The following is a 22249-nucleotide window of genomic DNA, read 5'->3' as shown; positions in this document are numbered from 1 at the left end:
CAGAGAAAGGCACCAGATCCGTCCTCGTGATGAGAATTCCAAGGTCCTGTGAGAGGGAAGGGTGGAGGGGTACAAGACATTTCAAAAGGATTACAGTAATCAAGATGCCAAGTTTAGTCCTTCATTGCCAGTTGGTTGATATCTACATTGGGTTAGTGATTTGGAGGGTTTCTTCTAAGTTTATGATTCAGTAACTGAAGAGCAAAAAATTGGTTACTATCTATATACCCCTCAGTAGGGGATATTTTTACTAAAATATCATTATATACAATTATTAACATTCTGTAGCTTTTAAAGAAGAATAAGATAAACTAAAACCATAGTCTGTTAATAGTGAATATCTTTGAAGATGGAGAATTGGGGTAATATGTTGGGATCAGTTTTTAAACTCATTTAATTTATAGCTATTATTTATATTTACTTACCCTGATTATTTTATTTTATTTTTTCATTTTTAATTATTTGGAAATGCCAACAAACCTAAGAAAAGCCATATCTAAAATGGCGACAGGGTCCTTTCCAGTAGAGAACTTTTAGTAATAGTCATATGATATATTTTGATTTAAGTTTTTCTTTTCTCCTTTTAACTTTAGCTCATTTTTAGAATTTTTTGTTGTTGTTGTTGCAAGTCATAGAAAAAGCCAAATTTTACATCTCTTCTAGTATAATTTTATTTTTCAATTGTGTCTTCAGGATTTTGCTTCTCTCGGTTTCTCTATTCTGACATGTGTGGTATCAGCATTCTCCTAATTGTGACATGTCTCATGCCATGGGAAATAACAATGGCTGTGGGAATTCCAAACATTATATCTGAACACCCCATAGTACAAGAAGAAAGAACCAATGAGGTGGCTTCTGGTAGATCTCTCAGAGGAGCAAATGACCTTTCTTCTCAGAAAATCTGAGCAACATTTTAAGGCCTACTGGCATGAGTTCGGTCAAACACAATTTACAAAACAAATCATTTTAATTAAGGGAATTCCATATGCTATTTTTTTTTGAGAGCATGAATTGCCTCATCAAATTAAACCAGTGTGAGTAAGAAGATAATTTAGAAGGGATTAAATAAATAAGAGACTGCCCTGTTGCTGGTGCTGGAATTAATATTCAATACACCTTTCCACAACAGGGTGTTGGAAAAGACACTTAAGTTTCTCACTGACCTCACTCAATAAGTATTTTGCTCAAACATTCTGTAGAAGTCTGTTGTACACTCAAATTTAAATGCATACATGTATGCACACACACACACACACACACGCTACATAAATAAAATAATACTAACTTGATAACCACTATTAATGCCTGGTTCTCTATGGAAAAAAAGTGTAATGGTATCTCTTGGTTTCATGTACATATTTCTCCACAATTTGTCTCCATTCTATTTTCTTTTGAAATATTTAATAGCATGAGAATTCTCACCATCCCCCTCACCCCACATGCCATGACCATGCATGACCGTGCATATGCATCTGCTTTTTCTTTTGCTTTAAAGTCAATCCTAAATTCACTCTATTTCTAGAAGACTTCTACTTATTATTCAAAAGTCAAAGCATCTGAACTTAATTGCTTCATCCAGTTAAAAAGCAGCCATATTTTCTACTGGGTCCTCATAGGATTGTGATATGTCTATTGTCGCACTTGCCACATTTTATTGTAGATTGTTTTTGCTTGCACATATGCCTCTTTGGCTATAATATAATATTTTAATTTATTTATCACCAGAAACTAACATAGTTCCTGAAACAGTAGATAATCAAATATATTTGTAGACAAAGTGAACAATAAATATCTCCTATTTTAAAAGAACGGCTTAATCTTAGCACCATTTATTATCATGACTACTCCCCCAAAATGTGAAAAGGTTATATAGAAACTCAAGAGAAGAACTTATATAGAAAATACTAGATCATAAATTTAACCACTCAGAGAAGTGTTGAAACGTACTTAAATTAGTCACATGCTATGCATATTCTATGATTTAAAATATTTACAAAATCATAAAATTATTGTTGGTGACTGAGTTTACTTGCAGTATTAGCCTTAATGATTGATTCGTTGCACACATTTTTTTCCTCAAAGGCTGAAATACTTTAAATATTCTAACATGTTTCATAATTTAAAAACTATTAAATTCAATTCTGTATAAATGGAAATATATTTGATTTAGCCAGTTTCTTTACATTGTTTGGAGGTTAAAATATTTCGTGGTTTCAATAATGATGTATATCTACTGAACGTATTTTATGTGTACCAAAAAATTTGAGGAGTCTTAATGTAACTATAAAGCTAGTCAACTAATCTCAAATACATAAGTGACCACATTAAATCCAAAAGACTGGTAGAATCATTAAGTGATGTGAGAATTCAAAGAGATTTGATAGAGACACAAGTAATGAGGGATATTAATTCCAGTGATTTGAATTTGCAATCTCGAATTTCTCTAATGAAGTGGGAAACTGTTATCACTGTTATGGCTTTAACCATTCTTCTATATATTTTGAAGAGCCTCTTCAAAACCACTTAGAAAGGCCTGATTTAAGAAATGTGCACTTATGTGAAGTTGGTTTGGGTAAGTAGTGTGGAGCTGAATAAGCCCAATGATGCCCGGCCTGAGAATCTATGTGTTGTAAAGATTTAAGTTGAGTTTACATATTAGCATATAGGATCAATGTGAGAGGTTGAATATTCTAGCCCAGAGATAGGGACGTGATAGTGAAATTAGCTTTCAATAGCCACCATCAATTTACAGGACAAGAAGACAAGCGAATAGCATTAACAAAAGATTCTGGTCATGTTAGAGACTCAAAAGAGTCTTCTCCAGCAGAAGTGGGGAAACTGAACCATAGATATGCAATAGCTCGGTGCATAAAGAGAGAGACAGGGTTGAAATTAGAGTCTTTGGCAGAGAGCCCCTTACTTGGCCAAGGAAAATGGTTATTTGAATAACCCATTGTAAATATGGGATAGTCACTATCTCCACGTGCCTGACCTTGAGTTGAAGAATAGCTTCAAGAGTCAGGGGTATGGAAGAGAAGGGGGAGAATGAAGAAAGGATATAAATTGATTTGGCATTGAGAAGAAACTAACTGACCTTTCTGTTTAAGCTTTCCAGAAGGCTGCTGTAGGGCAGATCTGGTGATCTGCTGAGAAATTAATTATGGAGACCTTCACTATGAATCAGAGGAGAGGTTTGGAAATTTGGCATGCTTTGAGAAATAATAAAGTGATGTCTAACACGCTGAATACATAATACAGTGCAGAGCTCTTAGAGGTGGGCCGTGCACATAAAATTTTCCTTCCTATGCCAACCCTGTGGAACCAATTAGGATGTGTGGTGGGGAATAGCAGTGAGGCTGAAGTAGACGGGAAATACTGAGATTTTTGTAGGGTTTTGATTATTTACATAACTAGCTGCTTACATTAATTTTGTCATATCATGTCTACTTTAAAGTATCTTTTTTAACCATGTCAGGGGATGCCTGCAAGTTGGGCAAAGACTCTATGCAGCAGGTTATATGCTTTGCCTGAATGATGAAAATAAATTTCCCTCACAATAAGTGAAATGTGATGTCACCCACTCCCAAAATATCAGTTCCATCTAGTCCAGAAAACCATTCAAACATTCAATGAAAAGGGCAAACCAAATACAAAGATTACATTTTTGTAGCCCTTCTCTCCTCACATTTACTGGGAAAAGTGTCATGTATTTTTTGCAACAATGTTAATCAGATTAGAAAGTTCTGACTGAAAGTATGGTGAGAAATTTCCATGATCCACTCTCATCTACAAATCTCAAAATGCGAGTATGCACATCCACATTAACAGTTCTGGCCTTCGAGGTGACATGTCTTTAGTGGCATTTGCATGAATCACATCCATCCTAATGTCATCTGTTAGCCACAGTATGGGTTCTAGAAAGAGAAGAAATGAGAACAATATTTTCAAAGCAAACCATATATAAATTCCAAATTGAGAAAGAGAATTTAATGAATCTCACTTTTGCTTTTAATCAAATCTAAAGAAAATAAGAATTATGTTGCACAGGGAATTTAAATAGTTTAGTAAGACTAAAATTAATTTTTTTTTTAAATTAATTTTTAACAAGCTGGGCAAATTGATTTTAGCTTTCTGTGGTGTGATTAAAACATTTTGTGGCTCTTTAATGGAAAGAACCGGCTCTGTTAATAAAATTGACAACCTGTTCAATGACTTCCTATGTATGTGCCGCTGTTGATGGTTGAAACAATCGAAGCCAACATCCTTCAAAGGGCTGAAGTAGAATATACCCCTGCAGGCCATCTGGCAATATTGAATATCACAATGGTGTCTTATGGAAAGACTGCCCAATCCTGAAGTTTAATTTTATGTTTTACTCCTGGAGACTAAAAATAAGAGAGAGAGCATTATGATCCCTAGCTGTAAGGAGAAAAGCATTTTTTTTTTTTAATACAGAGGCAAACTTTCCAAAAGGAGATGATGTTGTAAATAGCGTAATTTCAGAAATTGTGGATTTAAATATAGGAAGCACAATGGTGTTAGATCAATATATTTTTAATTATAAAAATACCATATTCAAGCAAGGGTGACACATCTTGCTTGAATGTGGTACTTTTATAATTAACTTTCTGTGCCTTAACTGTGATCTTTTATGGGGGTAGCGGGTACAGGGTTGCATTGTGCAACTGACTTGAAGAGTTGTACAAAAACACTCAGTAACTCTTTTTTTCTGAAGCATTCACTCTAAAGATGTATTTGTGCTAAAGAAAAAATAAGATTTTACCACAATTGTCTGCTGAAGAGTAAATCTCAGACAAATTATTTAGGAAATCCTAGTTTAGAATAGAGACTTAGATGAATAAACATAAGCTTACACTTTTTTTTATAAGATACGAGATGTGTAAATAGAAATTACTTCCCTTTCATCTTTGCAGGGTTAATTACTCCCATTCAGCAGATGGTGCATTCATTTCTGTGAGGTTTACTTAATAAGTTCACACATCTTATAAAACTGGGTTGGATGGCATGTAGAAACAATGTGTAATTGAAAATGGCTCACAGACAGTGTCATATTGCATTTCAACCCTAATGACCAGTTGACCAATTCAGAAACTAAAGGAATTTGGGGGAGTTAAAATCCATGTGTATACTATCGCAATTAGATTCCAAGAATTATGAAATAGATATAATTGATAATTAAAATAGAATAGCTACTAAGAAGATAGACTCTTTACCATCTTTATTTCATTCACAAACCCAAAATAAATTATTAGTAAAGTCCAATAATTTTTATTAAGTTTTAAACAAAGAATTCTTCAAGGTGCATTTCTGGAGAGACGTAAAATAGGAAATTTGCATGCACTGATGCTGAAGGAAGCAAATTTTGCATGTTAGTTTTGACGCCTCTCTAGGAATTCTTCACAGTTACTATGTTGAGGATATATACTAGTTTGTCTGGATTACTACTCTAATCTTATTAGAGAAATTTACCATACGTGGCTTACTTTTATTCTAGAAATGTTTTATATATTGACTTCTTAAACATATCATTGTTATTTGTTGCTGATTTTCAATTGCGTGCTTTTATAAAATCATTTTAATAATGTAAAAATCTTCAAGCAGTGTATATTACTTTTATATATTTTACTTTTTTACAGATTATAAAACCCATTATTTTTTTTTATTTTTATTTTTTTTAAAGGAAAGACAGAGAGAAGGAAGGAAGGATAGAAGGAAGGAAGGAAGGAAGAAAGGGAAACATCTCTAAACATTTTCTTGTTTTATTGTATTCCGTTTCTTTGTTTTTGTTACATGGGCTGGGGCCGGGAATCGAACCGAGGTCCTCCGGCATAGCAGGCAAGCACTTTGCCCGCTGAGCCACCGCGGCCCGCCCAAAACCCATTATTTTGACTTAAAGGGTTAATTACTATTGAAAAACATTTAAAAAGTGAGAAAAAGTATTTTATATTTATCATGTCTGGTACTCTACCTTACTTCATTTAGTTTTTTTGTTTGTTTGTTTTTTTGTTTTTGTTTTTCTTTTTTTTCGCATAGGCAGGCACCAGGAATCAAACCCTGGTTTCTGGCATGGCAAGCGAGACCTCTGCCTGCTGATCCACTGTGGCCCGCCCCTTCATTTAGTTTTAAATTTCCATCTGGTACTATTTTCCTTTAATGAAAATTTCCTTTAATATGTCTTATGGTACAATTTTATGTGCAATAAGTTTTCAAAGCTTTTGTTTTCTGAAAAGACTTTTATTTCCCCTTCATTACTGAAGGATACCTTCATCAAATATAAAATTCAGAGTTGGCAATTTTTCTTTCAGTGCTTTAGAGATGCTATTTCATTGTCTTTTGACTCTCATTGCTTTTGACAGGGTCAGTCACATTTTGTTTCCATTTAGATAATGTGTCTTTTCCATCTAGCTACTTTTAAGATGTTTTCTTTATTATTAGTTTTTGGCAATTTAAATATAATATGCTTTGATGTACTTTTTTTTTTTTACTATGCTTGGATTTTTCCCCCCACTTAATTAAATCCTTTCAAAAAAATATTTACAAATGATCCATGTCCACTGGACATAGATCACATTTTCCCAACCCCCATCCCTTAGTAACCTCTCAATACATCCTGTTTCTGAGAATTTTGCCATTTCTAGATATCGCATTTAAGTATCATCATGAAATACTGTGCTTGGGTGTTTTGCTTACTTTTCACTGAGCATGTTTGCAAGGTTGTTACATGTTGAAGCATTTCCCAGAGCTTCATTTCTTTTAATATCAAACAATTTCATTGCATATACGTATCACATTTTGTTTATCCATTCATCTGCTGGTGGTTATTTGGGTTATTTACAAGTTTGGTATAAATTAGAATATGGTAATTCTATTTTTAAGTTTTTGAGAAACTACTATGTGGCTTCTACAATGGCTGCACCATTTTATATAACCATCAACAAAGTTCTAGAGATATCGGTACTCTCCAATAGTTTATATCTATTTTTTGTTTAGTAATAGCCATCTTGTGGGTATGAAACTGTGGTTTTGATTTGCATTTTCCCAGTGGCTAATGATGCTGAGGTTCTTTTCATGTAATTATTGGCCATTTGTATATCTTTGGAAAAATGTCTATTTAATTCTTTTCCTCATTTTTAAATTGGGTTATTTGCCTTTTTGTTGTTACATTGTAAATGTTCTTCAGGTATATTAGATATTAAGCCACTATCAGATATATGGTTTGGGTTTATTTCCTCCCATTGTAAATGTTGTCTTTTTATTTGTCAATTATGTCTTTACATGCACAAGTTTTTTAATTTTGATGAAGTCATATTTATCAAATTTTTCTTTTTGTTGTTCAAGCTTTTGGTGTCATAACTACAAATACATTACTGAATCTCAGATCATGAAGATATTCCTTCATGTTATCTTCTAAGAGTTTATATTTAGATTATTGATTCATTTAGAGTTCATTTTTCTATATGGTGTGAGATAGATATATAATGTTATTATTTTGCATCTTAGATCCAGATTTCCCACCAACATTGCTGAAGAGACTATCTTTTCCCCATTACAGATACTTAGCACCATGTGGAAAATCGCTTGGCCATTGATGCGTGGGTCTATTTCTGGACTCCCAATTCTGCTGCATTGTCCTCTATGTCCATCTTTATGTCAGTACCCTGCTGTTTTGATTAAACAAGATGTAACTTTATAGTACAGCTTGAAATTTGGAAATGTGACTATGTTAACTTTGATATTTTTCAAAAAAAAATTGGCTATTTGGTATATCAAAAATTGTTTTGGGGCGGGCCATGGTGGCTCAGCAAGTAGAGTTCTTGCCTGCCATGGCAGAGACCTGGGTTCAATTCCTGATGCCTGCCCATGCAAAGAAAAAAAAAAAGAAAGAAAAAAAGAATTGTTTTGTTATTTGGGATCCCTTGCACTTCACATGAGTTTGGGGATCAGATTCTCAATGTCTGCGAAAAAAGGCTACTGGGATTTTGATTGGGATTACATTGAATTTGTAGATTGTCTTGGGTAACATTGATATCTTAGCAAGGTTATATTTTCCAATCCATGAAAATGGGATGCATTGCCATTTATTTAGGAATTTTATTCTTTCAGCAGTGTTTTGTGTTTTTGTAGCTCTTTGGTGTTCCTGTATTTTATACCCTTGCTTAAATTTATACCTGGATATTTTATTCTTTCAGCTGTTACTATAGATTGAATTATTTTCTTAATTCCGTGTTTGAATTGTTCATTGTTGGAGTATAAAAACACAATTGGACTTTGCATTTTGATCTTGCAGCCTGCCACTCAACTGAAATCTTTTATTAGTTCTAGTGGTTATCTTGCAGATTCTTTTAGAGTTTCAATAAATAAGATAATGTCATCGAAATCTTAAACAGTTTTATTTCTTCCATTCCAATTTGGACATTTTATTTCTTTTTACTCCTTAACAGCTCTGGCTAGAACTTCTCATGTGCTATTGAACAGATGTGGTGAAAGAGTGCATCATTTTCTTTTTCTTGATATTAAGGGGAAATTTTTTATTTTTCACTAAGTATGACATTGGCTGTAGGTTTTTCATGAATGGCGTTTACTATGTTGAGATATTTCCTTTCTAGTCCTACATTTATGAATGTTTATATCAAAACAGGGGGTTGTATTTTGCAAAATACTGTTCTGCTTTGGTTGAAATGATGTGTTTGTTTTCCTCCTTTGTTCTAGTTATGTGATGTATTACATAATACTTCTGTATGTTGAAACACCCTTGCATTCTTATGACTAATTCTACTTTTTTCATAGTGAATAATATTTTTAGCATGCTGTTGGATTCAGTCTGTTACTATTTTATTGAGGATTTTTGCATCTTTTTCTTTTTGTATGCTATATGGCAGGGTCACAGTTCATTATTTTTTCGTGTAAGTATCCCGTTATTGCAGCACCATTTGTTGAATTTGTATTTATTGGTTTGTTGTTTTGTTTTTGCTTGTCTGTTCATTTTTGTGGGAAGTGCATGGGCCGGGATTCAAACCCGGGTCTTCCACATGGCAGGCAAGAATTCTACCACTGAACTACCCTTGCAAACCCCCCTGCATCAATTTTGATAATGGAAATTGGTTTGCCATTTTCTTTTCTTGTGATTTCTTTATCAGGCTTTAGTGCAGCACAAGACTAATCTCATAGAATGAATTAGGAAGTGGTCCCTATTCTTGAAATGTTTGGAAGAGTTTGAGAAGGATTAGTGTTGATTTTTCTTTGTACATTTCGTAGATTTCACTTGTGAAGCCACTTGGTCTTGGAGTATTCTTTGGTGGATGGCTTTTAAGTGTTGATTCGAAGTCTGTAATTGTGATAGGTTTGTTGTGGCTTTCTGTTTCTCCCTGAGTCAGTTTCTGCAATTGTATATTACAAGAATTTTTCCATTTTATCTAGATTATCTAATTTGTTGGTGTACAATTATTAATACTATGTTCTTATGATCCTTTTTATTTGTGTACAATCAGTAGTGATCCTGACTTTTGATTATTTCTGGCTGGCTAAAGGTATGTCAGTTTTATTGGTTTCATCAAAGAACCAACTTTGGGTTTCATTGATTCTCTCAATTGTCTTTTTATTCTTTATTTCATTCATTTCATCTCTGATCGTAATTATTTCCTTCATTCTGCTAACTTTGGAATTGCTTTGATATTCTTTTCTTTTTTTCTCAAGATGTTAAGTTTGGTTAATGATTGATAATGATTTTAATATAGGCATTTATCCCTATACGTAATATAGGCATTTATCCCTCAGAGGAATCTGAATTCTTCCTTTTCAGTGCATCCCACAAGTTTTGGTATGTTGTGTTTTCATTTTCATTCATCTCTATTTTCTAATTTCCCTTGTGATTTCTCCTTTAACCCATTGGTTGTTTAAGAATATTATTGTTAATCTCCACACATTTAAAATTTTCAGTTTTTCTTCTATTACATATTTCTAGCTTAACTCCATTGTGTTTAGAGGAGTGCTTTGTATGATTTCAATATTTGGAAATGTATTGAGACTCCCCTTTATGCTGAAAATATGGTCTATCCTGGAGAATGATCCATGTTTATTTGAAATGAATGTGCATTCTGCTGTGGTTGTGTGAACTTTTCTACATACGTAGTTTAGATCTAGTTGGTTTTTAGTGCTGTTCAGGCCCTGTATTTTCTTGATAACCTTCTGTTTAGATATTATATTCAATATTAAAAGTGGTGTACTGAAATCTCTAACTATCATTAAAGAACTGTCTATCTCTCCTCTCAATTCTGTCAATCTTTGTTTCATGTGGTTAGGGCCCTATATTTAGGTGCACATACATTTATAATAGTTATATCTTTTTGTTCAATTAATCATTTTATCTATATATAATGTCCCTCTTTGACTCTTGGAACTTTTTTTTTTAATTTAATGCTTACTTTGCTTATAGTATAGCCAACTCAACTCTCTTTTAATTAACATTTTCATGGAATTTTTTTTCCATTCTTTTATTTTCAATGTATATGTGTCTTCAAGAGAGCCTCTTGTAAACAATGCAGAACTGGGTCCTGCTTCCCTATCTATTCTGCTAAACCCTGACTTTTGTTTGAATAATTTAATTCTCGTACATCTATGTTAATCACTAATAACGCAAGATTTATTTCTGCCATTTTGTTCATAGTTTTTTTCTTTTTTTGTATGCTGTATGGTGGGGGTCATATTTCATTGTTCTTTCTTGTGAGTATCCCTTTGTTGCAGCACACATTTGATGAATTTTTGTTTGTTTGTTTTCTTGTTTGTTTGTTTATTTGGGAAGTGCATGGGCCAGGAATCGAACCCAGGTCTCTCACATGGCAGGTGAGAATTCTATCACTGAGCTACCCTTGCACCCCCTGTTAATTGTTTTTGTACGTTTTATACCATTTCCCCCCCTCTATCCCCCATTACTGCTTCTTTTTTGCTTAGCTGATCTGTTTATATGACTTTTAAAATGATCCATTTTGAATCACATTTCTTTTTTTTTCGTGTTACTACTTTAGATATTTTCTTTATGGTCACTGTGAAGGTCTATATCATTAATTTCAGGTGTCACCTTTGGCTAAGTTATGTTGTCCAGAGGCTTCATCAAGCAAGCACTGGCCTTATTGTTAGTATGAAGGCATTTTGTTTATTTAAATTATTAGTGATGTTGAATGGTCTCATTTTTGCATTCACCATTATTTCATGCTTCTTTTGCAGTGATTACTTATGACTTGCTCACATAATAAAAACAAAAATAATCCTATAAAATAGCACTTTATATTTGTATGTTGTTTTCAAATTCTCATATTTAGTTGTAATTTTGATTGGTTTCTGGCATCTGGCTATGGACTCCCTTTGCCACAACTTTCCTTCTTCTATCAAAATTTTCTCACCTTTCTAGTATTAAAGAAAAGCAGGTTAGAGGTGGAGAACTCATTTTATTTTAATTGCTTACAAAATTGTGAAATATCAATGAAAATTGTCAACCTGAATTTTAAAAGGTAGATTGTTCAAAATTGTAATGAACAATCTGTTTACATTAAGGTCAAATTTTTACCTCAAAGATGTAATAATGTCATTGTTAATTGTCACATATAATGACTACATTTATTTTTGGCAAGAAGTGTTTTTTTAGTAAAATACATATGTGTAACTCAATGTAAAACAAACATGAGTCTCACTTGAAAGCAGTCACATAATTACTTTTCAGTACAGATTACACAATGTATACATGTTGTCTATATATGTATTGCCAATGTCAAATACTGGCTCTTTATATATGTGCCTATACATCCATATGGTCAAATGTCAATCATATACATTGCATATACATATTGCGTTGCTGTCTGTTAGACATGCTCTTCTTTGTACTCCACATGGCAAGCATTTGCTTTCTCCCTCAGCTTAAATGGAATTTCATAAAGATGGTTTCCATAACTCCCAAATTTAAATTAGATACCTATTTTTTCTGTCTCACAGCACTCTATTCACCTGCTTATTAGCATATATAAAATGCCACATATATTTCATTGTATTTGTGTTTGTTTAATTTTCAGATTACTGAATATAGATTGATGGAAAATGAATACATAGTATTAAATGAAGTTAGGTAAACATTGTATAACTCTAGAATTCATGAACGTAATTATTTTTCTTGAACTTCATTTTGATAATGTCAAATTATTATTTTTTTCTGGCTACTTGTTTATGTTTTCGCTAAATATTTTGCTTTTCACCAATTGATTATGATATGCCTATGGTTGGTATTACAATTATTCTTGTTGGGTTTCCTGAGCTTCTGGAACCTGTAGACTCAACTTTTTGAGCATTTGGGGGATACGTTTAGCTATCATTTTTAATATTTTGTTTTATATTGGATTCTCTCTTTTACTCTGGAAGTAAATATAAATGTATGTCAAACATTTTAATATTTTCCTACAGGCCCATGTGGTCTTGGTAATTTTTTCTCAATCTTTATTTTCCTCTCTCTTGTATTGGATAATTTCTATATTTTAATTCAATTATGCAATCTATTTCTTATGCCATTTCCATTCTGTGAGGTCCATCCAATGCTTTTTCTTTCTAGAATTCTGAATTTATTTTTTTATCTGCTTTGATCTACCATTTTATTTATTATGAATCCATGTTTCTCTACATCATTAAGCATGGTCATGAGAGCAATTTTAATTTCCTTTACTTGTCATTTCCATATCTGTGCCATATTGGCACCAGTCTTCATTGATTATTTTGAAAATGGGTCACAATTTTCTGTTTTCATATACAGGAATAATAATGGGTTATATTCTGGGCACTGTGAATTTTTATTTCTGGATTCTGTTATGTTCCTTGATTATTATATTTGAGAAAATTGTTTGGTCTGATTCAATTTATTCAATTTGAGTATAACTTCAACAGTATCTTAACTAACATCCAATAATGTACATAAATTTTGTCCTGAATTTAATTCCATTTTACTTTCCCTATGAATTCGTATAATTATATATTCAAAAGATTTTCTTAAAAATCACCCTTTTGATTGTTTTCAGCATCATATATTTGTGTTTACTTATAAAGATATTAATGAAAAGATTGTTCTAAGATTAGATCAACTCTCGATTTACCATTACAAATATTATATGTAAATAATTGATTCAAGTAATATAAATATTAACAGTTTTTAAAAACAATGATAACATTAGGTTTTTATTGAAAATTAATCTTTTAAAGGATCAGATGGAATTTCTATTTAATTTATGTTCTATGGATACAAATGTGTGAGATATGGTTCAGAATTCAGTGTATGCTTTTTTATTTCTATAGATGCAAGTATTGAAAACATTGTTCATAAATAGATTAGAATGAATGGGGTTTTGATAGCAATGTCACTCAATTTTTAAAAATTCTGATTCTGATCTGCAGTTACACAGTGGCCTGTTTCTAAAACTTATTGTTAAAAATAAGCAATTTGCACTGAAACAAAGGATTAAAATCTATCTGATATGAAAAATGTTATTCAGTTATAAGTCTTATTTATCTTTTTATTTCCTATAGACAACAAGAAAAATCTTATCTATCACTTAAAAATAATGATTCATTATGCCTTCTACTTTTCTACTTAATGGTAACTTTTATCCCAATAATTTAAAACACAGGTAGACAATACATTTTTCCAGTACTTTTGCTGTAAGAACTTAAATATGGAAAATAGCTGCCATATGATGTAATTACTAAATTCTATTCTTAGTGCTAAATGAAGAAACAATATTAAAATTAATCTCTTTTAAGAAAGTATTATTTAATTTTTCAATTTAGATTATAGTTTTATTAAGTATTTCAAAACTATTAAACAAGATTTTGGGTTGTAAAATTATATATTATGAAGAATATCTTGTAATTAAGATTACTAAATATCAAAGAAAATGCATTTGATTGATCTAATATAGCTAAGAAAATATGTTATAAAGTAAGAAATTAAGACAAAAGTTTTTTTCTTATTAATCAGTCTGAATAATTTAAAATAACTGTGGCAACTGGTATATATTATTTACATAGTTAGAAATATGATAAATGTCATGGTATTCCTTCAGCTAATGTGTATGAAAGAGTATTTGAGCTTGTTGTTTGCAATTTGAAATATATAAATAGGAATACATTACAAAATTAGAAATGTTTCCATTAATTTTCATATATGTTATGACCAATAATTTCTCATCAATTTATCAAATAAAATACTATAAATTATGTAATGTTATAAAATAATTGGTTTTTAAATTAGTATATAACTTTAACATGTAATAAGCTAGAAAATATTAAACATTTAACAGAAAAAAATGAGATTAAAATTTTCTGAAATTTGAATAAATATCATAATGCAATTTATTGATGTAACTTACAGAATATTCTTTTGAATAACATTAATGGAATCTAATAGGAATCACAAAATTTTGTCTGTGATTTATCCAGTGCATTTTGAAAAAAATTTGTGGTAGTCTCAGAAAATGTTTGATAGCTAATTTTTAAAAAGCTTGCCACCACTAATAACCTTCATTCTTACATATATATGCATATGTATGTATATATATATATCTATACACTTTTACACACACACATATACATGCACACACGATGCTGCACTACTGGATATTAAGGATTTTCAAAGGTGCTTTTCTTTCAAGGAAATGGCATGTCCTATTCAGAATAGCTGAAAAGGCATTTTAACGTTTGAAAAAAATGGTTAAAAGAAGATTTTTTGTAATTCAGTATTTTTTCCTTCTCTGAAGTTTTTCATGGAACTGTACTTTAATAGTGGTGCATTCCTGGCAAGATGAGAAGTCGTTAAAGACAAATGGTCTTCTAAGAATTAAAAAATCGTACTTCTCTGGCCCTGTGCTAAATCATTAGTTTCACAGTCAAGCATACTTTCCTGTTTCTGTGCTAAACAACCTTGGCATTAGGGAAAAAAAAGAACTAGCTTTTTTTCTGGAAGGCAATGCTATGAACCAACTATAATGGATTATGTATCAAGATTGAGAGTTTGGTCTTCAACAGTGATTTCAAGACACTGAACTTGTACCCATCAACCAAACTCTACCCATTAAAAACATTAATCTACTTTTCCTAGGTTAATGGAATCCAAGTAGGGTATACACAAAAAAGACCAGCTTATCTCTCCTATGCAGGGTTGCCAAATTGACTATCACTGTAATTTTAATGTTTGAAAATTCTTGCTTTTACTCATTCACTTCACTGCCCATATTATCTGTTAGGAAATGTAAATGACAAATAATGCAAAAAGCAAGACAATTCTTAAATGTGCTATCCTACTATACTGAGAAAGGTATACTTCCTTCTGTACAGAAGCATTGTTTGCGAACTGTGATGTTTAATTTTACATGTCAACATGGCTAGGCTGTCATACTCAGTTATTTAATCAAACACTAGCCTCAATGTTCCTGTGAAGATACTTCATACATGTGGCTAACAAGTGCCATCTGCTGATTTTAATTATGTGGATGGGCTTTACCCAATCAGTTGAAGCACTTTAAGAGCAAAAACTACAGTTTCCTGAATGAAAAGAATTTCTGCCACAAGACAGTAACATAAGACTCCTACCTGTGTTGCCAGCTGCTGGCCTGCTCTGTAGATTTGGACTCAAGACTGCAGCACTAATTTTTGCCTGAATTTACAGGCTGACAGCCTGCTCTACAGATTTCAGATCTGTCAGACGTCACAATTGCCAGCTTCATAAATAAATCTCTTTATATGTGTATACATACATAGAGAGATGGATAGATGATACACAGGTAGATAGATAGATAGATAGATAGATGATACAGATAGATAACATAGATAAATAGATAGATAAAGTTCAGTTAATCTGGAGACTCTGACAGATACAAATATTTTGGAAGTGATTGGATCTTGAGGAAAATAACTTCAAGATGAGTTATCTGAATTGGTTATGGGGTTTCTGCAATTGCATCTCCAACTTGATTAGATTTAGAAGAATTAATAATACTATTTGTTGTAGTAAAGAGAGATTTTTTAGTCCAGGATATGATGTGGCAATAGAAATACACAGAATATCACCACTGGGTACTCCTAATCACACAGCTTAAAAAGTCAAGGTTCTGGATGACCACATATTTGATATTTTAGAGCATTTTTGTCAAACTAATAAGTACAATTAAACTTATCGATTGTTCCTAATTGGGCTGGAGAAAGTGGGGAAAGTAGATGATGAGCTCAGGTTTCAAATTCCCAGCTCAAACAGTGCATAAATGATTTGAAAGTTTGTATATCTGCCCTCCATGAAATCCTTATATTCTCTAGCTGTAAATTTGAGATTTCTGAAAACCAAACCAAAAGCGTCATCCTGCGAGTGACTGAATTACACATAAATTAATTCCCAACCTCACAGATCTGCTATAATTTTGAGGACATTTATTGAGAAGGAATAGGATCTTGAAACTCTCATGGGGACACATGGTATATGCTGATAAAACTAGAGGCATTCAACTCCTAAAGTCTGCTGTGTCCTTTTGCCAGTGGAAACAGTCCTTCCACCACTGTCTGAGGATGTTCACCCTACTTTTCTCAAGATAGTTACCTCGTAAGATACTGCTGAGACTCTCCTGGATCTACTTCTGCAACCCTTTTTCCTTCAAGACCTATAAACTTTAAATAGGCTCAAATTCTAACAATTTCATAAGGGTGAGGTACAAAGTGTGACCCTTAAGGAAGTCTACTATACTCAAAGAACTTAATGATTCTTCTAATGCATGAAGACAGAAATCTGGAGAACATATGTAGTAATGGGTTAATTAAGGGTGTGGGATAATGGTGAAAGAAATATCACATTGGATCAGGTCTAATTTTTTACATGGTTTTCATTAAACAATGATTCTGGATGCAATGATGTGGCTCAGTGGGGGGGTAGTGGTTAGAAAAAGTTCTAATACTTTGCTGGTTTGGTTAACTACAATATGGACTAAAAGTTGGCCTACACTAAATGAATTTGAAATGCCAGACCTGCCTTAGCTGGTGTTCTAGTTTGCTAGCTGCCGGAATGCAACACACCAGAGATGGATTGGCTTTTAATAAAAGGGGATTTATTTTGTTGGTTCTTCAGAGGAAAGGCAGCTAACTTTCCACTGAGGTTCTTTCTTACGTGGAAGGCACAAGATGGTCTCTGCTGGTCTTCTCTCCAGGCCCCTGGGTTCCAACAACTTTCCCCGGGGTGACTTCTTTCTGCATCTCCAAAGGCCTGGGCTGAGCTGCAAGTGCTGAGATGAGGAATGCGGAGCTGCTTGGCTGTGCTACATTGCGTTCTCTCATTTAAGCAACAGCCAATTAAGTCAAAAGTCACTCATTGCAGCAGACACGCCTCCTAGCTGACTGCAGATGTAATTGGCAACAGATGAGTTTCACATACCATTGGCTTATGTCCGCAGCAACAAGACTAGGTATGCTCACCTGGCCAAGTTGACAGCTGAATCTAACTATCACAGCTGGTATACTGTTGAGGAAGATAAATCAAAGGTTTAGGGAAATCGGAATGCTAGAGCTGATTTTACCATGTAAGACCTGCTTATCCACCCCAGGAGGTTACAGAGAAATACCTCTCACCACAATTGTAACAAATTAATTAGTGAGAGGAATCAAAACATTCTTGAAGAACTCTGTGGTTTCTCTTCTCTGTAGGTCATAAATTGCAATGAGAACTGCTGCCACTGAAGTGGGATCTCTAAATGATTGTCGAAAATGGGATTCCAGAATGTGAGGGGTCTAGTGTTGGCATTTAATCACCAGAGACAAGGTTGGTGTGGTAACCATAATGGACTATGGAATTAAAGTAGTCATCAGAATAGTCTTACTTTCAAAAACATTTGGCAAAGATCAGTGTGTTACTACAGGGGATATAGGTGAATGACCTATTAATTCTTACTTGATTTTGTAAATGGAAGAGTTCTAGGTCACATGAAAAAAAGTCTAACTTAAATCACAAAAACAGAAGTCATGTCCCTCTAACTGATTCCAGATCTGAATCAGTTTACAGACCCAGCACCCTTTGAATGATTGGGAAGCCAGGAGGCCCCCTTGAGGAACGAACCTCCTATACTGACAAAGATTTATATTAATCTTTCTCACAGCCTTCCCTAAAGGGACCGACAGGAGATTGTACATTGGGGAAATGAAGTTAATCAGATTTTCAGAAATCACAAGGCATGGCTCTTGATTGACACTGATTCCAAAAGACCCTAACTATCACTGTGGCCCACCAATTAGTATAGGGGGTCATAGGAGTCGGGAGAGAAATACAGTTTTAGCTGAGTTTCAACTCACAGTGAGTCCAATGAGCCCTCGAACCAATCCCTTGGCTATTTTCCCAGTTTTAGAGTGCATAATTTGAACTGACATACCAAGCAACTGACATAATCTCCAGATTGTTTCCCCAATCAGTAGTTTGGGGGCTATTATGGTAGAAAAGGCCAAGGGGAAAACTTTAGAATTTCCTTTATCTACGAAAACAGCAAACTATAAGCAATCCAGAGTTTCTGGAAAGATTGCAGAGATTAGTGCCACCATCAAAGACTTGAAGGATGCAGAAATGGTGATTCCCAGCACACCCCATTTCAACTCACTTATTTGGTCTGTGCAGAAAATAGATGGATCTTGGAGAGAAACAGTGAATTGCTATGAATGTAATCAGGCGGTGACCCCGATTAAAACTGCCAATATAGTTGTGGTTCCATTACTTGAGCAAATTAATGCCTCACCGGGTAACTGGTATGCAGATGTTGATTTAACAAAATACACTTTTCCCCATGTTAGTTAACAAAGAACTCCAGAAGCAGATTGCTTGAAGCTGGTAAGGACAGAAATATACCTCCACTTACATAAGTTAAGAGTATTTCATTATCCATCCAATGTCACAATTTATCTGAGGGGTCTTGACCTGCTCTTCCACAAACTATCCCTTTGGTCCATTTAGATTGATGATATTATTCTGATTGGCCATAGTGAACTAGAAGTAGCAACTTCTCTAGATTTATTAATAACACATTTGCATGTCAGAGAGTGGGAAATAAAAACAAGCAAAATTCAGGTACCCTCCCACTCAGTGACATTTCTGGGTATTCAATGGTGTTGGTGATGTAAAGATATCACTCATAAGGTGAACGATAAACTGTTCCATCTGGACCCTCCTACAGCATAAAAAGAGACACAATGACAATCATCTCTTTGGATTTCGGAGGCGACATATTCATCATGTGCGTGAGCTACCCTGGCCCATTTATGAAGTGATTGCAAAGCTGCTATTTTTGAGGGATTTCAGAATAAGAGAAAACTCTGCAACAGGTCCAGGCTGCTATGCAAACTGTTCTGCTACTTGGGCCATTTGGCACAGAAGATTCAGTGGTGCTTGGGTGCTGGATAGAGATGCTTTTTGGGGTGTCTGGCATATTCCTCTAGGTAAATCACAGGACAAACACATAGGTTTTCTTTGGCAAAGCCGTGCCAATTTATGCAGATAACTGCATTCCTTTTGAGAAATGAATTGGGCTTCAGTAGAAACTTCATGTTTAACCATGGGTCACCAGGTTACAATGTAACCTGAGCTTCTGATCATGTGCTGGGTGTGACTACCCACTAGTCATATAGTTGTACCTGCACAGCAGCACTCTACCATCAAATGAAAATGGAATATATGAAATCAGAATTCTGCATGTTTTAATGGCAAGATTAAGCTCTATGAGGAAGTGGTCTAAATGGCCATGTACCCCACTACTGCTATATTGCCTTCTCCCTCACAGCCCACACATATGTTTGAATGAGGAGATTCCCATGATCTGTTGACAAAGGAAGAGAGTACTTGGGTCTACTTTACAGAAGATTCTGAATGATGTGCAGGCACCTGTCTGAAAGTGCATAATCTGCTATTGGCCAAGATCAGTAATAAATCCCTAACAAGCCACTATTTCCAAGGGTAATCCACCAGTTATTTAGTGGAAGGTTGATTACACTAGACAATTTTCATCATGGAAGGGGCAGCACTCAATTCTTACTGGAATGGACACTTACTGTGGATATGAATTTGTCTTCCCTGAACATAATGGTCCTGCTATAGCTACCATATCTGCTCTTATATAATGCTTTTTCCATCATCTTGATACTCCACACATTGCTTCTAATCAAGGAACTCACTTCACAGCAACTGAAATTCAGTTAAGACCCATGCTTGCAAAATTCACTATTCTTACTGTGTTCCTCATCATGCTGAAGCACCTGAATTGGTAGAACCATGGAATGGCCTTTTGAAGACTCAAGAAGACACCATATAGGGCAGTGTTTTCTAGGAGAATGTATGTCCTCCAAATCAGCAGTGCTGTTTCTCCCATAACCAGGATTCACCAGTCCAGGAATCAAAAAGTGGAAGTGGTAGTAGCACTTTTCACTATTATCACCTGTGATCTATCAGCAAAATTTTTGCTTCCTTTCCACATGACCTTATGTTCTATAATGGTCTACAGATCTTTGTTCCAAACAGAGAAGTGTTTCCATGAGGAGAGTAAAGAATGATTCCATTGAATTGGAAGTCAAGACTGCCACCTTTGGGTGCCTCATGGCTCTGAATCAACAAGCAAGAAATAAATTACTCTACTGACTGAGTTTATTGATCCTGTATACCAAGGGTAGATTTGACTGCTACTATACAATGGAGGTAAGGAAGAGGATGTTGGAATACAGTGAATTCCATAAGGCATCTTTTTGTACCACCATTCCCTGTGATTAAAATCAATGAAAAACAACAACACAATTCAAGCAAGACTACCTATAGCCGAGAACCAAATAAAGATTTGAATCACCTTAAGAGGCAACTAACCACAACCACTGAAGTGCTTGCTGAGGGCAAATGGAATATGAAAATCATGAAATTAAAAAATTCATCTCAATTTGTGTTCAATATCTTTAACAATTGAAGCAGAATTTTTTGCAACTTTCATCTGCTCCTAAATCTCTCCAGTTTATAATTTGGTGAAGAATCCTGCCTACACTAGTCCACAGATTAGGCAATGCAACTAAGGGCTTAGAACTTCTTGCCATAGAAATTCATGACAATGAGCAAGTTCAAATTCCAATCAAAATAGTTCTGGTTTGGATACAATGTTGGATCTTCAAGGAAGAACTTGTGCAGGCTTAGAAGAAAAATTTTGTCACAAAACTTTCTGGGTCCTTTGATATTACAAAAATAAATGCAGAAGAAACAAAGTAATGAAATATGGAAGATTTGGGCCCAAATCTCATATCTGGTTCTGTAGATTCTTCAAATAGGGGAAAAGATCAGTTCTCTTGATTTAATCTGAGCACTCTTAGATCTTGGCTTAAATATAAACTGCAAGCATTGATTATAATTCTTATTTTATTCCTTATTCAAACTCACTGCCTTCTCATCAAGAGTTGGTTCATGAAATTTACCTTGCTCTACCCACCAATCTAAAGCTATTATTGTGTAAACCCCTTCAAAAACCCCATCAGTTCCCTGCCTCTCATTCTCTATCTTAAAATCACCCCAATGAAGTCCTAAAATCCTATAAATATCTGCTCCTAACTTTTATTTCCCACTTACTGCATTAAGTCAGGTAAATTAAGCATTGGTGTTCTGATAGCATTTTTAGGGAACTATACAGTGGAAACTCCAAGTAACTCTGATGCTAAAATCTGTGTGGACCTAAACAAGGGTTCAAGTGGAGGTTTATATATCATTTATCTTAAACTGTATAAATTACAAATCAAGCTACAAACATTACCCACCCACACTTCCATGGAGCGTCCTCCGTGTTGTTTCCTGAGACTGTCCTGGGCCATCCTGCAAATTACCTGAGGGGCAGCAGGGATCTGGCATTTCTAGAGCATGGCAGAAGCTAGACCTGGTCCTGTGACTTGTGGGTGGTGACTGGCACTCTCTGAACCCAGGCTGGAGATTAACCCGTCAAGCAAACAAGCAAGCAAGCTTCCCTTTTCAGGTTTCCTTTTAATGACTCAGAATTTCTAAGCAGTTTTGAACACTTCCCGAATCTGTATCATTCAATCCAAGGAACAGAAAGAAGCAGTTATTTGAGGAAGCTGGTCTTTCTAGACCTTTTCTTTGGGTGATTTGGGGTGCATGACTTTACACACAAAAAATGCTTTTTCTGGTTTTCCTAGGGTTAACCACACCTTG

The sequence above is a fragment of the Tamandua tetradactyla genome, chromosome 17 (genome assembly GCF_023851605.1).
Source record: "Tamandua tetradactyla isolate mTamTet1 chromosome 17, mTamTet1.pri, whole genome shotgun sequence".
Classification (NCBI taxonomy): Eukaryota; Metazoa; Chordata; class Mammalia; order Pilosa; family Myrmecophagidae; genus Tamandua; species Tamandua tetradactyla.
Note: the sequence above shows the minus strand (reverse complement) of the source record.